General features: G+C 41.4%; 1 long non-coding RNA gene across 4 annotated transcripts; it reads left to right on the forward strand.

Annotated features, from left to right (window-relative positions):
• Positions 1-311: 311 nt before the first annotated feature.
• LOC135089887 (uncharacterized) lies at positions 312-13,193 on the forward strand. Of its 4 annotated transcripts, none has more exons than XR_010261672.1 (7): positions 312-498; positions 1,891-2,052; positions 2,493-2,635; positions 6,138-6,394; positions 9,478-9,647; positions 10,470-10,562; positions 11,484-13,193. It is a non-coding gene; the product is annotated as an uncharacterized LOC135089887 (long non-coding RNA). The 4 variants fall into 4 exon arrangements; XR_010261671.1 differs by lacking the exon at positions 312-498 and adding an exon at positions 511-594; XR_010261674.1 differs by lacking the exon at positions 312-498 and adding an exon at positions 784-800.
• The last annotated feature ends 1,234 nt before the right edge of the window (positions 13,194-14,427 follow it).

Genomic DNA, 14,427 nt, shown 5'->3' on the forward strand with positions numbered 1-14,427 from the left:
TCTTACTACAATATCTTAAGTCTAATACGTAATCATATCAGAGGCTGGAATTGTTTGAATTTCGCGCGAAAACATCCGCTCTTCACACCATCTAAATTGTGTTATACTCCTTATCCAAGCCTACTAACCCTAGGAACACTTCAGAACTACAATATCTTAATAGTATAGTGCGGAATCATGCCTTTATACGCTTCAGTTACGGTCTAATAAACTCCTTTCAATAGCGAGAAAATATGAGCTGCCAAGTGAATGGCATCTACCATCACCATGACAACGGGTCGTGAATAGCCAATCCCAGCCCGCCATTTCATCCGGGACCTCAAGATGACCACACTGATACAATATAGTTTAATTTCCAGCCAAGATCAGAGTTAACCGAGACATATATGGTGGATAAAAAGCTCTTAAAAATATGGGTGTTCCGAGGAAAGTATACCACTAGGGAATGTGGGTTACATTAGTAATGGAGGAATATTTTGACAGCAGACGAAACTAAAGGTACAGTTACTAGTTAGTGTTTTTGTGTGTTTGTTTATGTGTGTGTCGTGGAGGAGTGATCTGTGCCTGTTCATGTGGCTGTATGATGAACCAGGCGTGAGTATTCAGCATTTGACCAAACACACACACGCAGAGACTGTCCCTTTAAACCTTCGTCCCTTTAAACCGTACCCAAATAAACGCTTTCGATTCGCGTAGGCAGACCAGGCTAGCTCTCTCTGACCGGGCCATGTGACGTATTTTTAGTCATATGGTCCTAGTGAGAGTAACCCGCCGGCTAGGGAGTCTGGGAGTGTTAACTGGTTATTTAACAGAGTAGAAGATGAGAGAGAGACTGGGATGTGTGATGGATGAGTGACAGGGAGAAGAAGGGTGTAATCTGTTTGACGTAAGGGTGACAGGCTGTGTGCGTCCGTGTGTACATGTATGTGGGTGGGTGTGGGTGACTGGGTGTGTGTGGTGGGTCAGTGTCCGTATGTATGTGTGTATTACCCTTGTGAGACCCGCTCTGTGTGTATGTGTGTGTGTGTGTGTGTGTATAGGGAGGGAGAGACACGTGAGTAAAGAAGGGAGGATGGGGGTCAGGAAAGAGGAGGAGGAGGAAGAGGGCTGACTGGGTGGAGCTCTTAAAGATAGTATTCAGAAATTACGTGTTTTCTTGACGGCTTCGCTGAGTCACTGTGTTAGGGAAGAGGAAGAGGAGGAGGATGAGGATATAGAAGTGATGTAAGCATAGGTAGGTTTTAAGTTAGTGTCGGTAAGGTTTAGGTGATGTTAGGTTAGGCCACGTAAGTTGAAGTGTGTTAGATTGTAAGGTTAAGTAAGGTTTGGCTGTGTAAAAGATGAGGTGAGGTTAGGTTAAGATAGTGTGTTAGGTTAGGTAAGTTAAGGATAGGTTAGACTAGCATAGTTTAGGTTATATTAGATGAATTTACATTAACTTGCATAGGTTAGATTAGATTAGATTAAAGTAAGATTTGGATGACATAGGTTACGTTAGATCATGTTATGTTATAGCAGATTAATTAGGTTAGTTAAGGTAATTGAGTTAGCAAAGGTTGCATTAGGTTAAACTAGCATAAGTGAAGAAGTTAAGTTAGATTAGGTGAGGAATGAGTAGGTTAGATGAGAGGAGATGAGGTTAAGTTAGATTAGGTGAAGTGTAGTTGGAAAATGTCATAGGAAAAAATTGTAGTTAATATTGGATGCAAAATATCAAAGTAAGATTAGCTAAAGAATTTTTAACGTTGGGAATAGTAATCCATATATATATATATATATATATATATATATATATATATATATATATATATATATATATATATATATATATATATATATATATGGGAGTATATTTTTTGTAACTGTGAATGATAAGATTCCATTTTTCAGTGTTGCCATGGTGACGGTGGTGGTGGGCATGATACAGATGCGGGAGGTGGAGTTTGTGCCCGATGGAGACATGCAGCTGGACAAATTGTGTTGCTCATTGGTCAGACTGGAGTTTACATGTGTACCTCCTTCACCATCATTGGTGGACACTTCACCATGAGTGTTAGTGAAATGTGCTCTCTTTGTTACTTTATTTGTATATCAGAAAAATTTAAGGCCAGTTAGTTGTCTAGACTATAAGTTTTAAAATGAGAAAATAAATCTACATATTTTTTTTAAAAGCAAACAGTTAAGGCATTGTAAAGTAAAAGTCAAAATGTATTTTGGTTATTATTTTTTTTTGCAATCAACAACTTTCATGTATAATGAAATAAATACATTCATCAAACTTAATATCATATTTAATAACAGCTAGAGGTACCAATTTGCAGATGTCTATGGAAAATTTGTATGATAATCTTGTGGCCAACAAAAAAGGATACAATGAATGATGACTTATTATTGTAAGAAATCTTTCAGAGTTGTTGTTGTGTACTTTCACATTCCATAGAGACAGGTTTTTCCTTCACTTTTCAGCATTTAAAAAGTGATAATTTCAACAGGATGCTTGAGCTGTCACGGTGCTGCTGCTGTTGTCTGCCATCATCCCCCTGACACAGACCACCCTGCAGACCACCTTCATCCTGGGTGCCACACGTCACTGCTGCTACAACTCAGAGCAACTGGAGCGCAAGCCAGGAAGGGAGTTAGTAACTTTTCACTTAATTTGTTGTTTATTTGAGGGCCTAATGACAGACACATAATGGAATGAGTATTTGTGAATGTTTGTTTATATCTAGATACAGCATTCACATATCTTTTAAGTGCCACCTTCCAAAAACAATGTCAGCCAGAAAAATAACTGATGAATCTAATTACATTTCAAGTCAAAAAGTTTTCCTTTAACCACTTTGCTCCAGATGCTTAAAAACATGCGTTGCTCACATACATGGCGTCGCGTAGGCTCGTGAGTGGTAACTTATCTAATTTCTAATAATTTCTAATATAATTTCTGTGTGTGTGTGTGTGTGTGTGTGTGTGTGTGTGTGTGTGTGTGTGTGTGTGTGTGTGTGTTTTATGTATGAGTGACACTGGCCAAGGGCAACAAAAATCCAATAAAAAAATATGCCCACTGAAATGGCAGTCCCATAAAAGGGTCAAAGCAGTGGTCAAAAGTTGATGAATAAGTGTCTTGAAACCTCCCTCTTGAAGGAATTCAAGTCATAGGAAGGTGGAAATACAGAAGCAGGCAGGGAGTTCCAGAGTTTACCAGAGAAAGGGATGAATGATTGAGAATACTTGTTAACTCTTGCATTAGAGAAGTGGACAGAATAGGGGTGAGAGAAAGAAGAAAATCTTGTGCAGCGAGGCCGTGGAAGGAGGGGAGGCATGCAGTTAGCAAGATCAGAAGAGCAGTTAGCATGAAAATAGCGGTAGAAGACAGCTAGAGATGCAACAATGCGGCAGTGAGAGAGAGGCTGAAGACAGTCAGTTATGTTTGTGTGTGTGTGTGTGTGTGTGTGTGTGTGTGTGTGTACGCTGATGCAGCTGAGAAGGTTGCCTTATGATAATTATTGACAAATGAAGGTAATGGATGCGCATGTCATTACTACTTTTTTAAGTGTGTGTGTTATGTACACACACACACACACACACACACACACACACACACACACACACACACAACACACACACACACACACACACACACACACACACACACAAAGAGAAGTAATAGACACGCATCCTTTACCTTCATTCATCAATAATTGTCATAAGACGACCTTCCCAGCTGCATCATTACACACACACACACACACACACACACACTTACACACCACGTAGTGTAGTGGTTAGCACGCTCGGCTCACAACCAAGAAGGCCCAGGTTCGAATCCCGGGCACGGTGAGACAGATGGACAAGCCTCTTAATGTGTAGCCCTCTTAATGTGTAGCCTCTTAATGTGTAGGTACAGGATGTAACCCGAGGTGATGTGACTTTGCTGCCCCGGTGTGTGGTGTGTCATTGGCCTCAGTCCTACCCAAAGATCAGTCACCATGAGCTCTGAGCTCTTACACACACACACACACACACACACACACACACACACACACACACACACAGAGAGAGAGAGAGAGAGAGAGAGAGAGAGAGAGAGAGAGAGAGAGAGAGAGAGAGAGAGAGAGAGAGAGAGAGCAAAATGGCAATGAATGAAACAGGGAGGAGGGGGAACTGTGTGTGAAGGAAAACATCATCTACGTGAAACATTTGATTGATTATAAAGCACATGTGCATCATATATAGTCATGAATGTGGAGGAACAGCAGAGTGAGTGATCAACCACAGAAAGGAGAGAGTCGGACATGCGGAGAGAATGGAAGGGGAACAATTTGAGAAGATAAGCATGCAAATACATAAATATAAGGTGGAATAACAGTGTTTGGTGGGAAGATGAAAGAGAGATGCCTGTTTATGAAGCAAAATGGTTGTGCAAGAGAGGAATGATTGGAAAACCATTCCCACCAAAGCCAACAGACCTTACACCATATTTTTACAAACCACAGCATCTCTATTCATCCATTCTGTGTGTCTTCTCTTCTCTCTCTCTCTCCACTCTTAATGCTGCTGTGGGTCTCTGGGCTGGAGTACATCAGAGAAAGATTGACACCGACTTATGTATGAGAGGATGTTGTCTGTAACTATGCTATGGGGACATTGCAAGTTTGTGGGGTGTAGTGAATGAATAAGTGTGTCCTCTATAGCATACTTAAAAACCACACTCTCACATGGAAATCAATCTCTCTCTCTCTCTCTCTCTCTCTCTCTCTCTCTCTCTCTCTCTCTCTCTCTCTCTCTCTCTCTCTCTCTCTCTCTCTCTCTCTCTCTCTCTCTCTCTCTCTCTCTCTCTCTCTCTCTCTCTCTCTCTCTCTCTCTCTCTCTCTCTCTCTCTCTCTCTCTCTCTCTCTCTCTCTCACTACAGCCTACAGACTCACTATTTCCTTAACCACACCTCTTGCCTGAAACAAATTAAAAAGGCAGGTGAGAGAGAGAGAGAGTGTATATAAATCTGTTGTTATTGTATTTATTTGTCTATATTTTCCTTACAGAGTGATTAATTGATTAAATGATATATATTGGTGTTAATATATATAGACAGACTGGTATATAGACATTCTGATATGTGATGGCCAGTCCATGGAGCACAAGGTCTTTGTGGACTAATGAATATTTTACACTAAGGTTTAAGACCAGTGTTTTATTCAGCTATCATGAAAAAAAAGAAAAAGACAGTACATAATTATTTAGTAAGTAATTCATAACTTTAACCCAATCAAATTATAGATACATGCAAAAAAGAATTATATCAATAACAAAAGTAAATAATAATAATAATAATAATAATAATAACTATTACAAATTACAAACAATTACATATGTTTATAATAGTAGAGCTGATTACAATTTGAAAACTAATAAATACAATGAATAATTACTTGTTAAGTGTTGTTTTATCAGTAATTTAAAGGAATGTAATGGTTTGTTTTTAACTGTGTCCGAGAGCCGGGTCCAGTGCTTGGTTCCTCGTGAGACGACACTCTGTTGGGCACGGGAGGTTCAGCAGAAGGGTGTCCTCAAGTTACCTGTCTGTCTTAACTGAATATCATGAGCCCGTGTCTCTTGTGTTTGTATTAAGAGCTTTGTATACAAACGCCAAGGTCTGGAATACAGTAATGTCTCCAGTTTCTAGGAGTTTAAGATCCACTGCTATGTTCGGACTTGTTACTGTTTGTCTTATTCCAAATTAGCTTTTTTGGGGCAAGAAATAATTTATGAGTGTAGGTTGCACTAGGAGAGAGAGAGAGAGAGAGAGAGAGAGAGAGAGAGAGAGAGAGAGAGAGAGAATGTTTTAGATATTATTATTATTATTATTATTATTATTATTATTATTATTATTATTATTATTATTATTATTATTATTATTATTATTATTATTATTATTATTATTACTGCTACATATTCTCTCTCTCTCTCTCTCTCTCTCTCTCTCTCTCTCTCTCTCTCTCTCTCTCTCTCTCTCTCTCTCTCTCTCTCTCTCTCTCTCTCTCTCTCTCTCTCTCTCTCTCTCTCTCTCTTACAATAATAGTTTTACCCTTCTCTCTCATCCTCTCTCCCACTTCCACTCACTCACTCTCTCCCTCCTTTTGCAGCAAATCCCGAGGATCAACGAGGACATGGTGGACCCAGAGATTGCAGCAGCAGCGAGAGAGAGAGAGAGAAGCAAGAGAGGAGGGAGAGGAAGGAGAGGAGGAGGAGAGAGAGGGAGGCCAGGAGGGAGGCACGTCAGAGAGAGAGGGAGAGGAAAAGGTTGATTCTGTTACAACAACAACTGCAACAACAACAACAGTTAGTCAGTGAGGAGGGGGAGGGGCCGTCCTCTGATGCTGAGGATGAGGTATTGTTCAGGGTAAGTAGTAGTAGTAGTAGTAGTAGTAATGCATCATTTTTAAACTTTCCGAGATAATCTTATTTCAACAGGTAGAGATGAAAAAGTCCTCTAACTGACAAAAAAAAAACATTATCTATTTATTTTGTTATGTAGGCCAGCCAGCCGTGGGGGGGACAAAACTTCAATAAAAGAGACTCTCTGAGGTGTGGCTCCCCAAAATAGAATTGCAAATGGTAGCCAGAATTTACATGAATACTGGAGGGTGCTGTCAGGCCAAACCAGCTCCCCATCTGTGCCTATGCAGTGTCTGGCCAGCCACTAGTGTGTTTTGGGGGCTCAGACCAGCAGATTCCCACTGTTTATTCACTGTTTGTGTTGATGCAGTGTCTGGCCAGCCACTTGTGTGTTTTGGGGGCTCAGACCAGCAGATTCCCACTGTTTATTCACTGTTTGTGTTGATGCAGTGTCTGGCCAGCCACTTGTGTGTTTTGGGGGCTCAGACCAGCAGATTCCCACTGTTTATTCACTGTTTGTGTTGATGCAGTGTCTGGCCAGCCACTTGTGTGTTTTGGGGGCTCAGACCAGCAGATTCCCACTGTTTATTCACTGTTTGTGTTGATTTAGTGTTTGGCCAGCCACTTGTGTGTTTTGAGGGCTCAGACCAGCAGATTCCCACTGTTTATTCACTGTTTGTGTTGATCTAGTGTTTGGCCAGCCACTTGTGTGTTTTGGGGGCTCAGACCAGCAGATTCCCACTGTTTATTCACTGTTTGTGTTGATCTAGTTTTTGGCCAGCCAGTTGTGTGTTTTGGGGGCTCAGACCAGCAGATTCCCACTGTTTATTCACTGTTTGTGTTGATCTAGTGTTTGGCCAGCCAGTTGTGTGTTTTGGGGGCTCAGACCAGCAGATTCTCACTGTTTATTCACTGTTTGTGTTGATCTAGTGTTTGGCCAGCCACTTGTGTGTATGTAGGGGACTCAGACCAGCAGATTCCCACTGTTTATCCATTGTTTGTGTTGATGCAGTGTTTAGCCAGCCACTTGTGTGTATGTAGGGGACTCAGACCAGCAGATTCCCACTGTTTATCCACTGTTTGTGTTGATGCAGTGTTTGGCCAGCCACTTGTGTGTATGTAGGGGACTCAGACCAGCAGATTCCCACTGTTTATTCACTGTTTGTGTTGATGCAGTATTTGGCCAGCCACTTGTGTGTATGTAGCGGACTCAGACCAGCAGATTCCCACTGTTTATCCACTGTTTGTGTTGATGCAGTGTTTGGCCAGCCACTTGTGTGTTTTGGGGGCTCAGACCAGCAGATTCCTACTATTTATCCACTGTTTGTGTTGATCTAGTGTTTGGCCAGCCACTTGTGTTTATGTAGGGGACTCAGACCAGCAGATTCCCACTGTTTATCCACTGTTTGTGTTGATCTAGTGTTTGGCCAGCCATTTGTGTGTTTTGGGGGCTCAGACCAGCAGATTCCCACTGTTTATTCACTGTTTGTGTTGATCTAGTGTTTGGCCAGCCACTAGTGTGTTTTGGGGGCTCAGACCAGCAGATTCTCACTGTTTATTCACTGTTTGTGTTGATCTAGTGTTTGGCCAGCCACTTGTGTGTATGTAGGGGACTCAGACCAGCAGATTCCCACTGTTTATTCACTGTTTGTGTTGATGCAGTATTTGGCCAGCCACTTGTGTGTATGTAGCGGACTCAGACCAGCAGATTCCCACTGTTTATCCACTGTTTGTGTTGATGCAGTGTTTGGCCAGCCACTTGTGTGTTTTGGGGGCTCAGACCAGCAGATTCCTACTATTTATCCACTGTTTGTGTTGATCTAGTGTTTGGCCAGCCACTTGTGTTTATGTAGGGGACTCAGACCAGCAGATTCCCACTGTTTATCCACTGTTTGTGTTGATCTAGTGTTTGGCCAGCCACTTGTGTGTTTTGGGGGCTCAGACCAGCAGATTCCCACTGTTTATTCACTGTTTGTTTTGATCTAGTGTTTGGCCAGCCACTAGTGTGTTTTGGGGGCTCAGACCAGCAGATTCTCACTGTTTATTCACTGTTTGTGTTGATCTAGTGTTTGGCCAGCCACTTGTGTGTATGTAGGGGACTCAGACCAGCAGATTCCCACTGTTTATCCATTGTTTGTGTTGATGCAGTGTTTGGCCAGCCACTTGTGTGTATGTAGGGGACTCAGACCAGCAGATTCCCACTGTTTATCCACTGTTTGTGTTGATGCAGTGTTTGGCCAGCCACTTGTGTGTATGTAGGGGACTCAGACCAGCAGATTCCCACTGTTTATTCACTGTTTGTGTTGATGCAGTGTTTGGCCAGTCACTTGTGTGTATGTAGGGGACTCAGACCAGCAGATTCCCACTGTTTATCCACTGTTTGTGTTGATGCAGTGTTTGGCCAACCACTTGTGTGTTTTGGGGGCTCAGACCAGCAGATTCCTACTATTTATCCACTGTTTGTGTTGATCTAGTGTTTGGCCAGCCACTTGTGTTTATGTAGGGGACTCAGACCAGCAGATTCCCACTGTTTATCCACTGTTTGTGTTGATCTAGTGTTTGGCCAGCCACTTGTGTGTTTTGGGGGCTCAGACCAGCAGATTCCCACTGTTTATTCACTGTTTGTGTTGATCTAGTGTTTGGCCAGCCACTAGTGTGTTTTGGGGGCTCAGACCAGCAGATTCTCACTGTTTATTCACTGTTTGTGTTGATGCAGTGTTTGGCCAGCCACTTGTGTGTATGTAGGGGACTCAGACCAGCAGATTCCCACTGTTTATCCATTGTTTGTGTTGATGCAGTGTTTGGCCAGCCACTTGTGTGTATGTAGGGGACTGAGACAAGTTTATTTAATGTTCAGTGACCCGTTTGCAGGCACAGGGGTGTTGACGAGCTGGGTGTGCAGGAGACAGACAATTACAAAGGTTTACAGTTCAAATGCTACATGTATCTTCAAAATACAGATAATAAGTAGATAAATATTGAAATTAATATAAAATACCATTCTTTATTTAACACTTAACCAAACTTAACCAACATACACACACACGCTAACTCAGACAGTTCCCTAACTACCTTACCATCCCGCAGGAGGCCATGTCGGAGGTGCCGGTGGTGGGGTCGCCAGTTCCGGAGTACGAGGTGGAGGAGGAAAAGGAAGAGGAGGACGAGGAGGAGGCACGGATAAGGAAGAAGAAAAGATTATTACCTGTAGCCCTCCCTCCAGCTGATAAGGGGATATTAAGGAGCCCTTCCTACAGGTGTGTCTGTCTACCTGTGTGTCTCTTTCTATCTCTCCTTTTCATTTTTCCAGTTTCCCATTATTTTCTCCACCCTCTCACTGTCTTTTCTCAGCCTCTCACAACCTGTCACACCCTCTCCCAGCTATTCACAGCCACTCACAGCCTCTCTCTCTCACTCTATCTCATTCCCAGTGTATCCAGACCATTCCAGACTCACCCCAAACTTTCCCCAAGACTTCCAGTCCATCCCAACTTCTCACAGCCTCTTCCAGCCTTTCACAGCCTCTCTCTCTCTCTCTCTCTCTCTCTCTCTCTCTCTCTCTCTCTCTCTCTCTCTCTCTCTCTCTCTCTCTCTCTCTCTCTCTCTCTCTCTCTCTCTCTCTCTCTCTCTCTCTCTCTCTCTCTCTCTCTCTCTCTCTCTCTCTCTCTCTCTCTCTCTCTCTCTCTCTCTCTCTCTCTCTCTCTCTCTCTCTCTCTCTCTCTCTCTCTCTCTCTCTCTCTCTCTCTCTCTCTCTCTCTCTCTCTCTCTCTCTCTCTCTCTCTCTCTCTCTCTCTCTCTCTCTCTCTCTCTCTCTCTCTCTCTCTCTCTCTCTCTCTCTCTCTCTCTCTCTCTCATTCCCAATGTATCCAGACCATCCCAGACTCACCCCAAACCATCTCCAAGACTCCCCTTCTCTCTTCCTCTCCTCTCCCTCTCTCTCCCTCCCCTCTCTCACTCTCCTAACTCTCCCCAGGAGAGTCCCCAGTGGTGAGCAGATGGTGATGCTGGAGATGATACTGGCATATTGAGTATTATAATTAGCCATAAACACTTGCTTGCTTACTTTCATGTCTACACAGGTTCGTTCGATGCAAGGAGTTGGCACAGGAGGCGTCCGAGGCTGTGTAGAGCGGCCGTCTGAACCTGGTGCCACAGCTTACTATGTTCAACAGGTGCGTGTGTGTGTGTGTGTGTGTGTGTGTGTGTGTGTGTGTGTGTGTGTGTGTGTGTGTGTGTGTGTGTGTGTGTGTGTGTTTTGTGTGGTCATTTCACTATCTATCTATCTGTTTAGTTTGTCTCCATCTGTCTGTCTTTCTGTCATTGGTCTGTCTGTCTGTCTGTGTATTGCAATGATTTTTTCAGTTATGTATTTTATTTTTTATTCTTGTGTACTTGTGTCTGTCTGTATGTATGTATGTATCAGTCAGTGAGTCAGTCAGTCAGTCACTCAGTTAGTCAGTTAGTCAGTCATTCAGTCAGTCAGTTAGTCAGTCATTCAGTCAGTTAGTGAGTTAGTCAGTTAGTCAGTCTGTCAGTCACTCACACAGTGTTAATCCTCCTCTTCCTCCTCCTCCTCCTCCTCCTCCTCCTCCTCCTCCTCCTCCTCCTCCCTCCTCCTCCTCCTCCTCCTCCTCCTCCTCCTCCTCGTCCACCTCCTCCTCTCCTCCTCCTCCTCCTCCTCCCTCCTCCTCCTCTCCTCCTCCTCCTCCTCCTCCTCCTCCTCCTCCTGTTCCCCACCACCCCTGCCGAGAGGTGAGTGTATGTACGTGTGTGTGTGTGTGTGTGTGTGTGTGTGTAGTAATAATAGTAATGCTATGTACATATATAAATACTGTTAATATTATTGATAAAAAATATTGATGATGATGATGATGATGATTCAGTGGTGATTATGAAAATGTGCATTACAATATAGGGTAGATATTATTGTTATTACCTGTGTGTGTGTGTGTGTGTGTGTGTGTGTGTGTGTGTGGTGTGTGTGTGTGTGTGTGTGTGTGTGTGTGTGTGTGTGTGTGTGTGTGTGTGAGGAATAATTGAATAATTGAATAATTGATGCTCTCTCCTTTGCTATTCATTATATACATGGACAGATGCCTGAAGGAAGTGTGTGTAAGGGAGGATAAAGAGATCATGCTGGCCTATGCAGACGATGTCGCTGTCGTGACAGGAAGCCAACAAGATCTTCAAGAGGCCATGACAAGATGGAATGATGTTTTAAATAGGGAAGGAATGAGAATGAACAAACAAAAAACTTATTTACTAGTGGACAAGCAACAAGTGATGGTGTGGCTCTGAGCCACTGTAGTAGGGATGTTATGGTTTAAGTGTAGGAAGTTGCAAATGCTCACCTAACAATTGCACCTTAGTAGAAAAACACAAACAGGAAGTTTATGCAAGTTTTTATCCTTATATAAAATGTTGTATTGCATCAAACCTCCATACATTACTGTCTCTATCCAGTATGAGACCGGTGTTCAGGAAGCACAAGCATGTGCTGAATAACAAGAAGCCGGCATTGGTGAATGGTGACAACATTTCATCTATTTATACATACTTTTTATTATTAAAGCTTATCTTATAATTATTTCTGAAGAGATTGACTAATTTTTGTAGTATTTATGACTTAGAACTATGATAAAGCTATGAATTGATATAATTCCTGATTTGTTTTATCTTTTCATTATCCTTCCTTTGTTAATTGAGCATTTTATATTACTTAGCTTAAAAATGCAAGAACGGTTCAGAAGTATCCAACCTTGGGCTAAGGGCCAAAATTATGGTATCATTCAAAATGTCCTTCAAAGAAAGCCCTCTGTAATCCAACACACTTAGCCCATTAATCCTTCCATTTCTCATCAATTTGTTCAACATTCATATTTTTCCCTTATAGGGTTGAACAATTTTCATGGGTTCAGAGCAAAAGGCTTCCTCATTCCTCCCCAAGGTATTCTCGGATGGTAAGCAGGTTTGACTCTGGAGCAAACCTGACCAAGGGCTACTGCCCAAGGCTACAGAGGTTCCTCTCCCTGAGGCTGAATGCACCATGTGAGATGGTTCTGTTATGTGGATGAATGTCATGGTGGATAGCAGTGCCACCACATTCCTACAATCATCCATCACTCCACTGCTCAAACGCTTCTGCAACCAATGATAGGTATGCTGCCACATTCTGCATGGTCTCCTTGGCTCTCAGATAAGGATACTGTCAACAGGTTTGGGATTGCCAAAAAATCATAAGGAGCTATGTCTGAAAAGTCCAGAGAGAGAGAGAGAGAGAAAGAATGAGCAAGAGAAAGAGTAGGATGAAGCAAAGGAAGAGTCAAGAGGGAGGAAGAGAGAGTAGGACAAGAAAAAACAGAACAAATAAATCCCCTACACGTCTTGTCTCCATTCACACAAGCCATGAAAAGCTTGTCCATCCCTGAGTGCTCAGAAGCAGTGTTCCACTGATGATGTGGAAACTTGAGACACCCAATCATTTAATGGGCTTTAGTAGGTTTTGTCACCAGTCTTCTGTGTGTCACTGACTACATTTTGAAATTTTTATCTGTTCTATTTAATTTTGTGTGTATGTACACAATGTTTATGGTCAATAAACTATTTATAAAACTATTTATCTGTGTGAGTAAGATAAAAGCAGTTATTGTTATTATTATTATTATTATTATTATTATTATTATTATTATTATTATTATTATTACACATTTTCCTCCTTGTATTTAAATATTATTATTATTATTATTATTATTATTATTATTATCATGAATTGTTCTTGTTTATAAATAAAATACTGTAACTGATTATTATTTTTTTTATCATTCATTTTAGACTCTCTCTCTCTCTCTCTCTCTCTCTCTCTCTCTCTCTCTCTCTCTCTCTCTCTCTCTCTCTCTCTCTCTCTCTCTCTCTCTCTCTCGAATAAAATGACTGGTGAGGAACTCTAATAATTAAAGTGCTAAAAAATCCATTAAACTACGAGAAATAAGACAAATAATTAATGACACACCTAATAACACAAACAAGGAGTAATAAACAAAACTTAAGCCAGAAAACACGAAAAGATAAAACTATCATATAAAGAAATACGAAGTTAAAAAAAAAATCATGAATATCAAATAAATAACTCACATATAATCAATAAACACGTAAGGAACAGTAAATAAACAATTAAGCCATTCATTGCAAGGGCCACAGTCAGAAAGTGAAAAAAAAAAAAATGCTTAGTTAAATACCGAGGCTAAATAAAACAAGGAATTAGGCAAATGACAAATAATTAATAAATACATAAGGAATAATGAATAAACAAAAATTAAGCCAGGAAGACTATTATAATTATTGCAAGGAGACGATATGTATGTATGTATTGTATGTAATTCGAGGTTAAAATGGCTCAAATCTGACCCAACAGCAGGCCATAAGTGAAGGTGTTCCTCAAGGCAGGGAAGGGGGGGGGGAGCAATGAATAGGGGAGGGGCTATAAACTATTGGGGGGATATTAATTAATGACGCATCCAGTTTAGCGTGTGTGTATATTTCGCGTTGTGATAATTTAAAGGTTTTCTCGCGTTTTTATCTTTATTTATTGATTGATTTTATTTATTTATTTTATTTTTTTGGCAGGTGTTATATTTGTTGAGTGTTTTAAGTAACTGTGGCTCATTGCATCAAAACTCCATTCATTACCTTCGTGGGAAGGTTCAATTTGGCAAGGTTTTTTTTTTCGCATTTTGGGTTTTGTAGTAAATTATGCATTTTCTCATATTTTTCTTTGCTGGTATTGTCCCTTCCACGCCATATATGACTGGAAAGTTGGGGGCGCCTTCCCCCCCCACCCTCCACTGCTACGTTTTTTTTTTCTTAATCAGTCAGTCAACCAATCAATCAATCCCTTCATGAATCATACCCATTTCCAGGTGTCACCCCCACCCATACATCTCTCATTCTGTCATGTATGAACAAGTGCTAAGGGCAAGCTGAACAAGTACAAAGGGCAAGCCAGCTGTCTCTTTAAATATTCTTGCCTGAAATAAGATT

This window comes from Scylla paramamosain, chromosome 33, assembly GCF_035594125.1.
Source record: "Scylla paramamosain isolate STU-SP2022 chromosome 33, ASM3559412v1, whole genome shotgun sequence".
In the NCBI taxonomy this organism is placed as follows: domain Eukaryota; kingdom Metazoa; phylum Arthropoda; class Malacostraca; order Decapoda; family Portunidae; genus Scylla; species Scylla paramamosain.